The 14,258-nt window shown below is 37.1% G+C and overlaps 1 protein-coding gene across 12 annotated transcripts in view; it reads right to left on the bottom strand.

Moving 5' to 3' along the window:
- The window catches only part of LOC101572068 (ligand-dependent corepressor), a 178,657-nt gene that overhangs the window by 70,080 nt on the left and 94,319 nt on the right, over positions 1–14,258 (bottom strand). The gene's annotated exons all lie outside the window — the stretch shown is intronic.

The following is a 14,258-nucleotide window of genomic DNA, read 5'->3' as shown; positions in this document are numbered from 1 at the left end:
AAAAAAAAAAAAAAAAATTTGTTCTCAAGAGTTCCATAATTCAGAATCCCAAATCAGATGTTATTAGGGCCATTTCCATTATAAAGTTTGTAAAAATTCTTAAATGGATGGCTCTTCTAGATTCTGGGTGAAGGAATTTTTTGCATTGTAAGGTTATAGTTATCAGCAGCACAAAAAAAAAAAAAAAAAAAAAAAAAAGACCCAAAGATCAACAGATCAGAAAATGCAGAAACAATTTCAGGCATACTTAGCCATCTTATCTTTGACAAAGGTGCCAAAACATTCACCATAAGAAAGATGGCCTTTTTAATAAATGGTGCTGGAAAAACTGGTCTTGAACACATGCTTAACATTAAAATTGGGTCCATACCTTTCATCATGCAGTAAATCTGAAATGGATCAAAGATCTAAATATTAAAACAGAAATATTAAATCTGTTGAAAGGTAAAATAGGTAAAACTCTTAAAAATGCTGGTATAGGCAAAGACTATGAATAAAACCCCAATCACACTGGAACACACATACACACACACAAAATCAACAACTGGGATCTCATACTATTAAAAAGCTTTTGCACAGCAAGAGAAACCACCAGCAGAGTTAAGAGACAACCCACAAGGTGGGAAAAAAGTTTGCCAGCTATTCCTCAGAGAAAGAATTACTATGAAAACATATAAAGAACTCAAAATAAATAAATAAATAAATAAATAAATAAATAAATAAAATAATAAAAAACAAAACAACAAAAATAAGCAAGCCAGCCAGCCAGCCAGCCCCCCTCAAACTAATAAACCGAATCCAAAACTGAGCATCTGACATAAATATACATTTCTCAGAAGAAGAAATACAAACAGAAAATAATATGAAAAATGTTCGACATTGCTGGTCATTTGAGACACACAAATTTAAAAACCACACTGAGATTCCATTCCCCCCTCCCAAAAATGGCCACCATCAAGAAGTCAATCAGTAACAAATACCGGAGGGGCCGCAGGGGAAAGGTGGTAATGTAGACTGATCTAACCACTGCAGAAAATACTGTGCAAATTCCTCAATAGGCTTGGAGGGGCTGGAGAGATGGCTCAGTGGTCTAAAGCACCTACTTGAAACAAGCTTGGCAAAGCACAGGGACCGCGGTTCGATCCCCAGCACCACATGCCAGCCAGACCCGCTCCCTGGTGGGCTGAGCTGGCCACACACACACACACACAATAAATAAATGTAATAAATAAAAATAAATAAATATTTAAAAAAAGAAAAGAAAAGAAAAGAAAATAGGCTTGGAGGTTCTGTTTTGGCCCAGCTATTCTCCTTCTGGGTATGTTCCCAGAAGAATTAAACACATCTTACCACAGAGATGTATGTGCATCCAGGTTTACAGGAGCACAATTTATAACAGCTAGATCTTGGAAACAACCCACATGCCCATTAACCAAGGATATAAAAGATGTGGTCTTTTTATACAATGGAATACTACTCAGCCACAAAGAAGGATAAAGTGGATAGAACTGGATACTATACTCGTAAGTGATATAAACCAGATGCACATGTGTAAACATTGTATTGCGTCCCTAGTGTGAGAAGCTGAAAGAGTATAAATAAAATTCAAAAAGTACAATACATATTGTAAAATGGAAAGAAACGCTCTTACTTACTAGCTAGAAGTTTGTCACTTTACTTATTGCTATTTATATGGAGCTGTACCAGTCGCTTTTCATTGCAAAGATCTTCAACAACTTTTAAACATGAGCTTTCTTCCTTTTTTAAAAAATGCCATCTACTTTCCAAAAATTTTATCTTTGCAAAATTTAAATCTTTTTTTTTCCTTTTTTAATTTTCCTTTTTATTAGTACATGTTTGTAAAATATAATGACTATACTCACTGCAGGGAACTGGTACATATATATATAACACCTTTTTTTTTTTTTGGCCAGTATCAGATTTATTTTTCCATCTTTATCAAGTTAATCATTACAGATGCACATTAACAGGCAGACTAACAGATCAAAAAAATCACACAAAACACATAAAACAATTATACTAAAACACGGTACACGTTTAGATACATTGGCCAAAGCATGAATTTTCTAAGCTACGTTTCAAATAGTCCCCCTGGAGGAGAGCTGTAAAATACTATGTCTAAGACCTACCCTTTTCTTTGGAAGAACTTTTGAGCCACCTCAGTGGAACTAGGGGTGGGGACAGCCACACATATCTCGGAATCCTGTGCTCTGTGAGCAGGATGGTAAGGACAGCAGCCCATGTTCACGATGACTTGCCCCTCATGGTATGGCATCTCTGTCCAATGAATGAACTGGAGCTGGAGCAATACAGGCTCAGAATTCTCAGCCTGTGGTGCCTGAAGAATTCAATTCTGAATAAAAGGCTGTGCTGGAGAAGGGTGCCCAGTCCTCTTGATTTCACTTGCCTGGAAGAAAGCATCTCCAAAAGGACACAGAATGCAAGATGCTCACTTCCTGCTCCTCCTGCTCAGAGTAGAGCTTCCTGCATTCAAGCTGAGCTGAGGGTGAGGGGTGTGGTTGGGTAACATGGCTCAAATGCCAGATTCTTGCTATTCTCCTTGAGATTTAGAGATCTAAAAGCCAGTTTGTCTTATGAATGTATCCTTCAGGCATATGATGCCCTGGCAGCACTTCATGCCTAGATGGAATTACAGGTATGCATGACCATGATCAGCAAAAAGATGTAATTTTTATTAGAACAGCATCATTATGCCTAGGAAGTACTTCAGACAGACATAACAGCCTTAATATATTGTCTTCTCTTCTGTAATTGTCTTATATCTATCCACGTAGAGTTAAATGGGCCTCAATTTAAATTCTGTAAGTTATTCATGTAGTTCCCAGTATTTGCTATTTTACGTTTTGCAAAAGGGGAGGGAAAGTGAAAAGAAGAGAAAAAAAAAAAAATACACACACACCCCAAGTTAGGACAGATATACAGCTACTTTCTCTTAGTTCATCGAGAATACAAGTTTGTACTGATATTGTTAGGCAATATTTTTTGTTTGTTCGTTTGTTTGTTTTTTTGGTGGAACCAGGGATTGAACTCAGGCCCTTGTGCTTGCCAGGGAAGTGCTTATTCTACTGAGCCATCTCCCTGGCCCCTGTATTAATTACTGTAACCATCCTATGAACCTGTTTTGAAACTATTTCATTGCTATTTTATCTTTTTTTCACTTCAAAATAAATTTTAAAAAGGGAGGAGGAAGAAAAGAGGTGGAAGGAGACAGAAGGCAGGAGTAAAGAAAAGGGAGAGGAAAAGGTACAGGGAAGATTTCTGTTTATACAATATTTAGGATGAAGTGTGGACCATATATCTGTGGTTTTTCGGTAGTCTCCCTAGTTTGTGCTTATTTTCCAATATCCTTTAAAAAAATTCTTTTAAGGGATCTGTAAAGGTAGAAGGAAGAGGTATAGAGAAAACAACTAGAAAGCTGGTAATGTTTTGTGGTCTGACTATCCATCTTCCAAAGCTGAGAACCCACCACCACTCCAAAAGAAGATGAGATAACTGAGTGAATTAGGAGGAATTTCTCTAATAGGAAAGATTTCAAGTTGTTTATTAATATGCCCTTTTATATCTAGTATTACCCTTTACTACTGTTTTTAAATCATTTATTTATTTATTTATTTATTTGGTACAGGATTTCACTACACAACCAGGACTTGTAGTGATCCTTCTTTCTCAATCTCCCCAGCACTGGGATTGCAGGAGTGTGCCACCACACCCAGCTTCTTTACTACTGTTTTGTAGAAGGAATGGCAATAAAGTATTAGTAAGATATTTTCAAATACAGTGTCTTTGTCTATGTTGCTATAACAAAATACCCCAGTATGGATAACTTATGAAGGATAAAAGTTTTTTGTCTTATAGTTCTAGAGGCTAGAAGCCCAAAGTCAAGGCACTGGTATCTGATAGCAGGGTTAAGACATTCTTATTACATCCTCACATAGCAGAAAGCAAACAATCCACTGACTGAGATCTCCTTTGTAAGGGCCTAAATATAACAAGAAAGGAGCCTTCAATCACTTCTTAAAGGCTCTACTTTCTCATACTATCACACTGGCAACAGCTCCAGTCTCTTTTTTTGTTTTTTGTTTTTGCAATACTAGGAATTAACTCAGGGCCCTGCACTTGCCAGGCAAGTGCTCATTCTACTGAGCTATCTCTCCAGCAACAGCTGTAGTTTGAAGGGGGATATATTCATATTATACTAGAGTATTTACTATTTACTGGAGTATTTGGTAGCAATGACAAACCTTTCATAGACCAAGGGCCTAACTATAACCCCAAACCCATTTATTTATTGCAAAATGCCAACACTGCAATTAAACCTGAATATTGAGGTTTTAGTTTAGCAAACACTCATATATTAACATATTTTGCCTTCTACTTGTTTTAAAAGAAAAACACAGTTAAGTGCCACAGGTTCACCATCACTGCTCTATGGTCTTTTCTACAACTTAATTAGCTCTCTTTCTCACTGAGCTGATAGAAATGCTACAGAAATTTCTTCAGGTTTAAAAGATATGACACTGTAAAACATTAATGAGAGAAAATAAAAGAGGATAGAAATAAAAGTGACACAAACCACAATAATAAACTGGAAAGGTACTGTTAAGATGGCAATTCTCTCCAACTTGACTATAGATTCAATACAATGTTAATCAAAATTCTAAAAGGTATTTTGAAGAATTAACTAATTTTAAATTTTATACACAGATCAAAGACCTACACAAGAGAAGTAAGTTTGAAACAGCTGGAGAATCGAGGCTAATGGATTAAGACATAAAGGTATAATAACAAATACATTGTATTAGTATAAACACAGATATGTAGATAAGGGCACAGAACAGGAATCCAGAAACATACATTTATATTGTCATTTCACTTAACAAGGGAGCCAGGGTATTTCAGTACAAGAAAAGACATCCTTTTCAATAAATGGTGCTAGAACAACTAGATTTTCTCTTGGGATATGAAATCCCAACTTTTATCTCACATTATAAAGAAAAATTAATGGGAAATGTAAACTTTCAAAAGAAAAGCCACCACCACTTAAAAACAAAACAAACAAAAAAAAAAAACCCCACATCATGAGATCTTATATTTGACAGTGGATTACACAAAGATTTCTTCTAGGTTTTCTGTTTTCCCCCCTGCTCCTTGAGGCAGGGTCAGACCTTGAACTCACTAGGTAGCCTATGCTGGCTTTGAATTCATGGCAGTTCTGCCTCAGCCTCCTACGTACTGGGATTCCAGGTATGTGCAGCCACATCCAGCTTAGACACATCTTTTGAACAGCATGTTTAAAAAACAATTAGACTCTGAAGGCTTGCATTTGCAAAGCTAGTGCTCTGAGCTATACCTTAGGCCCCAAAATTTTAGAAAAAACCTGATAAAATTAACTTCAAAATTAAAAATTTTTGCTTTTTAAGACTGCTAAAACTGAAGCTATAGCCTAGAAGAAAAACATCTAAACAATATATCAAAGAATTTAAAAAGAATAAATTAAGAACTATTATGACATAAATTGGTTAAAATAGGCAAAACATTCAAATAATATACTTCATATTATTCTCAATCATCAACAGAGAAATAAAAATTGAAACTATGCTATTACACATTACAGATACTACAATGGCTAATTTAAGACTGATGATATTAAATGTTAGCAATCTTAAATTGAGGATGGAAACACAAAATGGCTCAGTCACTTTTGCAAACCACATGGGAACACATGGTCATAAGTCTAATAACGTATGTATAATATGACCCTGCAATTTCAATTCTAGGTTCAGATACCAGAGGAAAAAATATAAGCCCTTTAAAAAACTTTGGTGGGCTGGTGATACAGCTCAGCTTCCTTCCTAGTATGTGTGCAGCTCTGAGTTTCATAGGCATGGCACCCTTCTAAATGAATAAGTAGTAATCGTCAATATCAGGAACACTTGTGAGGTCCATTAAAAAAAAGTGAATGGATAAACAAATGGTGACATGTTCGTGCTAAGTAGAACTATTCATCAACAAAAAGATTCTATATAAAACCCAAGTATAAATCTCAAAAAAACTGAAAGAAATCAAACATTAAAGACTACAAGGCTGTCCAGATAGCTTAGCAGATTGAAGTGCCTGCTTAGGCAGATGCTGGGACCCAGCTTTGAGATCCCCAGCATGCCCTGCTGGCCTCATCCACGTTGTACAACAAGATGGCGAAATGAGACTGGGTATGGTGGTGTGTGCCTGTAATCCCCACGCTTGGGAGGTTGAAAACAAGAGGATCACTATAGTTCAATCTGAGAAGTGAGATCCTCTATTAAATACATTAAAAAAGACTATGTATATTGTAGAATCATATAAAATCAGAGAAAAAGTAAAACTATTGTGATTGCATGGGTCTGCAAAGAATAATGAATGCAAAATGGTATAAAGAAAACTGTTCACAGTAAGTAAAGAAACTATCTTTCATCATATTGGTGTTGAGCAATTATCTACTTTTATCAAACCTCATTAAAATATATTTGTTGCATGTAAATATTACATCAATTTTTAAACACCATTACAACTTGGCTCAGGGGGCCAGGGACATAGTGCTATATAGTACTTTACCCGTCTGGCAAGTGCAAGGTCGTGAGCTCTCTCAGTTAAAAGAAGAAAAAAAAAAAAAATCACTCAGCATATTAAAGATACTACAAAACAATGTTTGACTGACTTTCAACTCTTGAATTTAAAGTTTAAAATAAAAAATGATCTTGACTTGCATTTTTCAATTTCAACAGAAATCTAAGGCTTATATTCAAAACTTCAGGTAATTATCTTTCCCCCTAAAAACCAAGGGTACTTTTAATAAAAAACCAGTTATCTTTTACTTGTTGTTTACGTCTCTGTACAGTACTCTAAAAAACATATATGTTCACTGGCCAGGAATTGGTGACATTTCACTATCTTATATTAAAAAATATACACATCAAGGTAAAGAGGCTGCTATTGTGATGTGGTTTGACCTGCAAAAACTTCCATCCTCACTGGGAAGTTTTAAGAGGTAGGATCAGGTTAAGACTTAAGAGTTGATTCTTAGGCACATTAGGTGATTCATAGGAATAGCCTTCATGAATTAATTAATCTATTCATGAGTTAATTGTTTATCTTGGAAGTGAGTCTGTTTTAAAAGCCAGTTAGGCTGTGTCTCTTAGATCCAGCCTTCAGCCATGTGATGCCCTGTAGCAAGCACTTTAGGACTCTGTGGAGTGCCCTAGCAGCAAGGCCTTCACCACATGTGGGCCTCCCAGCCTCCAGAACTATATAAACCAAATAAAATAAAGTCTTATTCTTTATAAACTGCCTAGTGTGTATTCAGTTACAGCAACAAAAAAAACAGGCTCACTGTGGTTTAATGGTTGGTCTTTGTGAATGAATTCATTTGCAAAAACTTCTTAGCAAAGGGACCAGATCTTAAAAACAGATTACGTTGTTGAAGCAGGGAAAGGACCAGAGAAACTTAGTACATTTCATACCAGAGAACAACAAAGTGCTCATAAAAGGATGATTTGACAGGGACCCACTACATTAGATGATAACCCACTGAATAGAAAAGTACAGACTCTAGGGCTGGGGTGTAGCTCAGTGGCAGAGTGCTTGCCTAATAATGCAGGCTAGGCCCTGAATTGGATGCTGTGCATCACGAATCAGACAAAAAGGAAGGGAGAAAAAAGGAAATGAAAGAAAAGGAAAAGGAGAAACTCATTCCAAACTACAAGAAGGGGAAACTCTTCTTCACAGTTTAAAGCCAACTAAAACATGCAGGAAAATAAGTTATCAGTAACTACTGGAAAAATAATTCATGCAGGAAACTACCATAAATATTACAAGCCAAATAGATGAAAAACTGTGATGAGGACAAGATATTTATAATTTCAAAGTATCTCCCCACAAATTATTACAAGAAGAAAAATGGCAATATTTCAGTAGAGAAATCTAGCAGACATCAATTTCACTCAAGGAACACCATTAACATCCCTCAGAAACTCTGCCATGAGCATTACATGGACTTAATCATTAAGAGAGAGAGAGAGAGAGAGAGAGAGAGAGAGAGAGAGAGAGAGAGAGAGAGATTTCATAAAACAAATTATCTATACTAGACATATCCAACCCAAAGCCTGCTTATAGCCCTGGGCAGATACTAATGTGGCTCTACAAGACTGTAAACTGTAAACTCTAAACATTATGTCACTTTTGGCCATGTTCCTCATGACTCAACTGAACAGTGCTTGCACATAATAAAATGCAGTGTTGGGGAGGGCACAGTGTTAAACTTGCATACTGCTTGAGCTGTCTTCTGATTCACATGTAGTTAAACTGAAAGACTGCCAGTAAGTCAGTTTTCTTATTTAAATTCGGCCCTACCCCTGGGGCACACTGAGACAGTGACTGAGACTGGGTGTGGTGACTTGTGCCTGTAATCTCAGCACTTGGGAGGCTGAAAAAGGAGAATCCCCATGAGTCTGATCTACATAGGGAGACCCTGTACAACCTGCAGACCCTGTACCAAATACATAAAACAAATACACAAACTTGGACTTATTTTATTTTGTAAAATAATTTAATTAAGTTAAAATTTTTTTAAAAAGCTTTATTATTAGAGAGGTATTTGTTCTGAGGCAGAGTCTCTCTATGCAGCCTGGCTTGCCTTCAACTCAGGACTCTTCTGTCTTGGTATTCTGAGTGTTATAATTACAGGCAAATTATCCCTAGTACCAACCCAAGACAATTCCTCTTCACTCAAGTGTAGTTCAGGAAACCCAGAGTTGGATTCCTCTGCTCTAGCCAGCTGTTTATCATCACTGAAAGATATAAAAGGTTTGGCATCACTGGACTCTTCAAAAATGTCACTGCTGAGACTGGGCATGGTGACACGCACCTGTAATGCCACATCTTGGGAAGCTATAAACAGGCAGATCACTGAGTCCGATCTAGTAGTGAGACCCTGAACATCCTGTAGACCCTTCCCTTAAAAAAAAAAAAAAGTCAACTGTCCTTAAAAATACACACAAAAGAAATAAAAAAATAAAAATACACAAAAGGCTGATGAACCATCCAGATTAAAGTGACTAAACAATAGTGACAAATTCAACGAGTGATTCTAAATTAAGAGTTTGAAATAAGGGAGAGAAATAAAAAGATCATTAAGATAACTACAAAATTTGAGTGTCTTAATTACTTTCTCATCACTCAGAGACAATACTCAATACTGTTCTAAGGAGGTTTACTTTGACAGCACTTTATAAAGGTTTCAGTCCATGGTTGGCTGCCTCAAAGTTGGGTCAGGTTTGGGGGACACGGCACAGGGGTATAGCAGAGGAAGGTTGCTCTCGGGAAGGCAGTCAGGAAGCAGAGATCAAGAAAAAAGAGAAGGAAATACACTCTCCCAGGTCACACCCCCAGGAACCTACTCCTCTGACTAGGTTCCACTTTCCAACATCACATTTAGCTACAAATTCATCAGTGGACAAATTTAAAACTTTTAGGTGCCTTTTGTTCTTGATTCTCAAGATGAGGTGGCTGAAAACACTCAAAAAGTACACAAACCACTTCCTCAATGCTAGGCTGTCAAATTCCCTCAGCCAGGTTAATTAGTCTGCTCTCCTTATTCTAGGTCTCTGCAAAGTCTCTGGACATGAGCAAAATGAAGAAAATATTTCTGCCAAACTATACACAAATGGTCTGCTGTCCAACTGTCACTAAAGTCCTCATTCGTAAATGAAACCTCCTGAGTGTAGTCTTCACTGACTGAACTTCTAACAGCCTGTGGTCTTCTGAGCTCTGACTAGCCAGCATTTCCAAATTTTTTCAAACTCCTCCCACAAGCCAGTTTCAAAGGCTTCTGAACCACATGGTCAGGCAGCATCACAGCAATGACTCCATTTGTGGTACCAAAATCTGTCTTAGTCTCACTGCTGAGACATAATACCCAACAACCAAAATGTAAAGGAAAAAAAGGCTTATTTTGGCTTATAGCTTGCAGAGATTCAGTCTGTCGTTGGCTGGTTCCAAAGAGGCAAGGTAGAGGGCTGCTTATGGCATGGCAGAGAGACAGAGATTTATTTATCAAGGGAGGAGGAAGGAAGATAAATCCTTCCAGGCCATATACCCAGTGATCTACTTCTTCCAACCAGTCTTCACCTACCAACATCACACTTATCTATAAACTCATCATGGGCTATCACACCCATGATCCAGTTATCTCCCATAAACCCCATCTACAGGCACAGACTGCTTTGGGGAAACATCTAGATATAAACCTTAGTATTATGATTTATAGATTAAATATCATGGAACATTGAGTTCAACATTCCTAATTCTGCTACTGGAAGGTTAAATAAGTAGATGCTATCATTTTTAGAAAGAAAACATACCCTGAAATATTTAGCAATGAAGAAGTATGAGAGGTCTGTTTCCTGCATATCTCTCTTTCTCATATCCCGCCCCCCCCCACCAGGTTTCAGTAGTTTTTCACTACTAGATTGGACTCATAGTGATCTGCCTGTTTATGGCGTCCCAAGAGGTGGGATTACAGGAGCATGTCACCACGGCCAGTCTCAATTGTCACAGCATGCCCTGGGGGCAGGTCCAGCATGGCGCCCTGGGAATCAAACCCCTAGACTCTGCCTACTTGCAGGTGCTTTAATCTGCTGAGTATTTGGCTGGCCCTTTATTCTCAAGTAATTCAAGAAAATGTGTTTACAGTAAGAGAAAAACATAATAAATAACAAGGAAAACTGCTAACTACTACATCGAGGTGAAGGGTACATAGAAGTTTGTGTACTACTCATGACTTTCCAGTAAACATGAAATTATTTTAAAAGTTAAAAAAGAATCTTCAAATGCCGAGTTGTGCTTTCCTCCTGCAAGTCATATTTGTTTCTCCTCTACTTTTCTCCTATATAACTGTAGCTGCCTTGCCATTAAACTGTATGTTTGTGTTACACTTTGCTGGTCTCTCCAACTTGAGAATAAAAATACAAAACAATAAAACTTTCAGACTTTCCTTAAAATCTCAAGGACCTAGTGAAGATATTAAATGGGTAAGAAGGGAGGGGCTAAGATAAATGGCTGGATAACAACTGTTTCATTTAGGTCTTGTAGGTCAGTCAGTCTCAGTCTCAGTTACATACTCTTTTTTTAACTTTTAAACAACTCTTTAACTTGAGGATATTATAAATATGGGCTGTAGAACAAGTTTAGTAAGTGGTCCTGGGGATTGAACCTTGGTCCCTGCGCTGGCCTAAGCAGGGGCTTTAGACTGCTGAGCTATCTTGCCAGCCCCCAGGTTGGGGTAGCTTTAAATTGGCATCCTTTCACTTTGTTTCATTTCAGAAATTTAGATCATCATACCCTCCCCAAGTGAAAGTTGTTAATCTGTCGTTCATTTCTTTTCTCTACAAGCCCTCAGAGAGAAAAGGTTGAGTATGCAAGTGTCCTTCTCCAGTCTCACCATACTAAACACCTAAAGTCATAATGTGACAGAGTTATAAAAGTAGCTTTAGGAAGTATTGTTTATTGTTTAAATATATTAACTGTTTATTGACCTGAGGGCTAATTTCCCTGTTAACCCAATTTTGTTGCTTTTCTTATTCAGTGATATTTTCACTATTTCAGGGGAAGAATAGAGCTGTATTTGTCACAGATCTTGAAGAAATTGAACATTTGTATCAGGGAGTCAACAAACTGTGGCCTGCTTTTTTTTTTTTTTCAGTACAGGTCTCACTATATAGATTGGACTCCTAGTGATCTTTCCTGGTTTTCAGCCTCCCAAGAGCTGGAATTAGCCTCAGTGTGCCCCAGGAGTGGGCTCAGTTGGCCAGAAAAATAAATAAATAAATAAAGCTACACTTGTCTAAATGCCCACTCTTAAGAGTATAATTTAGACAATATTGTTTTAAATCAATACCACAGGGTATAGAAAATCTAAGGATTAAATATTTACACAAACAAACTTTATAATGTTAAAAAGCTTTCATGTAGTCATGTGCCTACACCCACACCCATGTCGGCTACCTCTGGCTTACTGACATTCCAAGCAATGAACTAAAAAGATGCAACTCATTGACTTAAATGTCATTTTCTTACCTCTTATTATTTTAAATGTCAGCAAATTCTAGAGAAAATGGTTTTACCATTTCAAATGCACACATATTTTAAGGTCAATTATCTGACAGGAAATCTCACTTTGCTTAAATCCATTGTTCTATACACAAAGTATGAATTATGCTTAATGCAATTTTTGCTCTGTCAATATCATCAATTTTGCTTAGAGGACTATCAAATAAAGCCATCTGAAGATAAGCACATACCAAGAATTAAATGTGATTTACAAAATGCACAATGAACTTAACTAAGAATGATTTTATTATTATATGTAATCTGTTCTTGCTATTCATGGAAATTATGCCTAAAGGACAAGCAAATGACTAACAATATTACACTTGTTAACTAGGTTCTCTACCATGATACTTCTTCATCAGTTTCATATATACATAGTATTTAAAACATCAAGCCATCCCCACATTCAATAAATACCAACAGTTTCTTTTCTTTTTCTTTTTTTATGTATCTGGTACAGGGTCTCATTGCACATCTCAGGCTCACAGTGATCCTCCTGTCTGCAGCATCCCCAGCACTGGGACTCCAGGCATGTGTCACTACACTTAGTCTCTGTGGCTAGCCCAGTGTGCCCAGGGTCAGGGCCAGCACGGCATATGGTGCCAGAGATCAAACCCTGGTTCCTGTGCTTGCCTAAGTGGGCGCATAATCTGCAGAGCTATCTCACCGGTCCTAATGCTGGGTTTCGTACATGTTTTTAGATGTTGGAAATTGAAAGCTTATCTATAACCCCTTCTCTATCAGAAGACTTTTGAACTCTATCTGCTCTCCATAAAGACTGGATATGGAGATCTCTAGATCCTGAAGATTACTATATAATTGCAAGGATATCAAACTGCCTGAATGAGGCAAAACAAAACAAAACAACGTATTATAGAGTCTGGCTAAGAGTACTCTTTCCTTTCAAAAAATTCCTGTAATATTTATTCCACCTAAATAGTACTAGTTTTATAACTTGCATTATTTATTTCCTCCATTAGAGTACACATCCCTTCAAAGCATTCAGCTACCTCCAAAAAGCACCTCCATAACTGCATGAGGCTTTATGGTGACATCCACATTCATACCATAACAGCTACTATCAAAAATCCACAGAAAGTAACAAATACTGTCAAGAATATGAAAAAAACTGGAAAACCTCTATACACTGTCAGTAGAAATGTGATATAGTATAGCTGCTATGAAAGTGTTTTAATTCTTTAAAAAATTGACAGAATTACCACATGATTAAAAAACTCCACTTCTCAATATAGACACAAAATAACTGAAAGGCAAATCTCATGTATCTGAATATATTCGTAGAATTATCTCCAAAAGCCAATGGGGTAAGCAACCAAAGTGCCCATTTATGAATGAATGGATGAATAAATAAAACATAATATAAACATACACAGTGCTTTTCTTTTTTTCTTTTCTTCTTTTTTTGCTTTTTAAAAAAAATATATATTTAGTACAGGGTCTATATAGTCTCACTACACAGATCGGACTCGGTGATTCTCCTGTTTTCAGCCTCCCAAGCACTGGGATTATAGGCGTGTGCCACCATACCCAATCTCATTTGCTGTCTCAGTGCACCCTGGGGGTGGGGTTGGCACAGGACAACAGGGATTGAACCCTGGTCCCTGCATCTGCCTATAAGCAGGCACTTTAATCCACTGAGCTATCTGGCCAGCCCTTTTTTTGCTTTCAAAGGAAGAAAACTGTGGCACATATTACAATACGGAAAAAACATGAGAATATTACGCTAAGTGAAACGAGCCAGTCACAAAAATGATAAACATATTATATGACTCTACTTACGTGAGATTGCTAAAAGCTGTCTAACTAAAGAGACAAAAAATACATTGGTGGTTATCAGACTCTGAAAGGAGAAATGAATGAAATGAAAAAGTTGTTCAACAAATATAGTTTTGCTTTGCAGTGCTAAAGATCAAAACCAGGGGCCTATCTATGCTAGGGAAGTATTCTACCACTGAGCTACCGCTCTAGCCCATAATGCATACAGTACTTTAATTCTGCAAGATGATAAGTGTTCTGGTGGTCTGCTGTGATAGGACAATGCAAACCATATATAT

Source organism: Octodon degus, unplaced genomic scaffold (genome assembly GCF_000260255.1).
Source record: "Octodon degus isolate 3935 unplaced genomic scaffold, OctDeg1.0 scaffold00010, whole genome shotgun sequence".
NCBI classification, from domain to species: domain Eukaryota; kingdom Metazoa; phylum Chordata; class Mammalia; order Rodentia; family Octodontidae; genus Octodon; species Octodon degus.
Note: the sequence above shows the minus strand (reverse complement) of the source record. Positions and strands in the feature narration are given on the sequence as shown.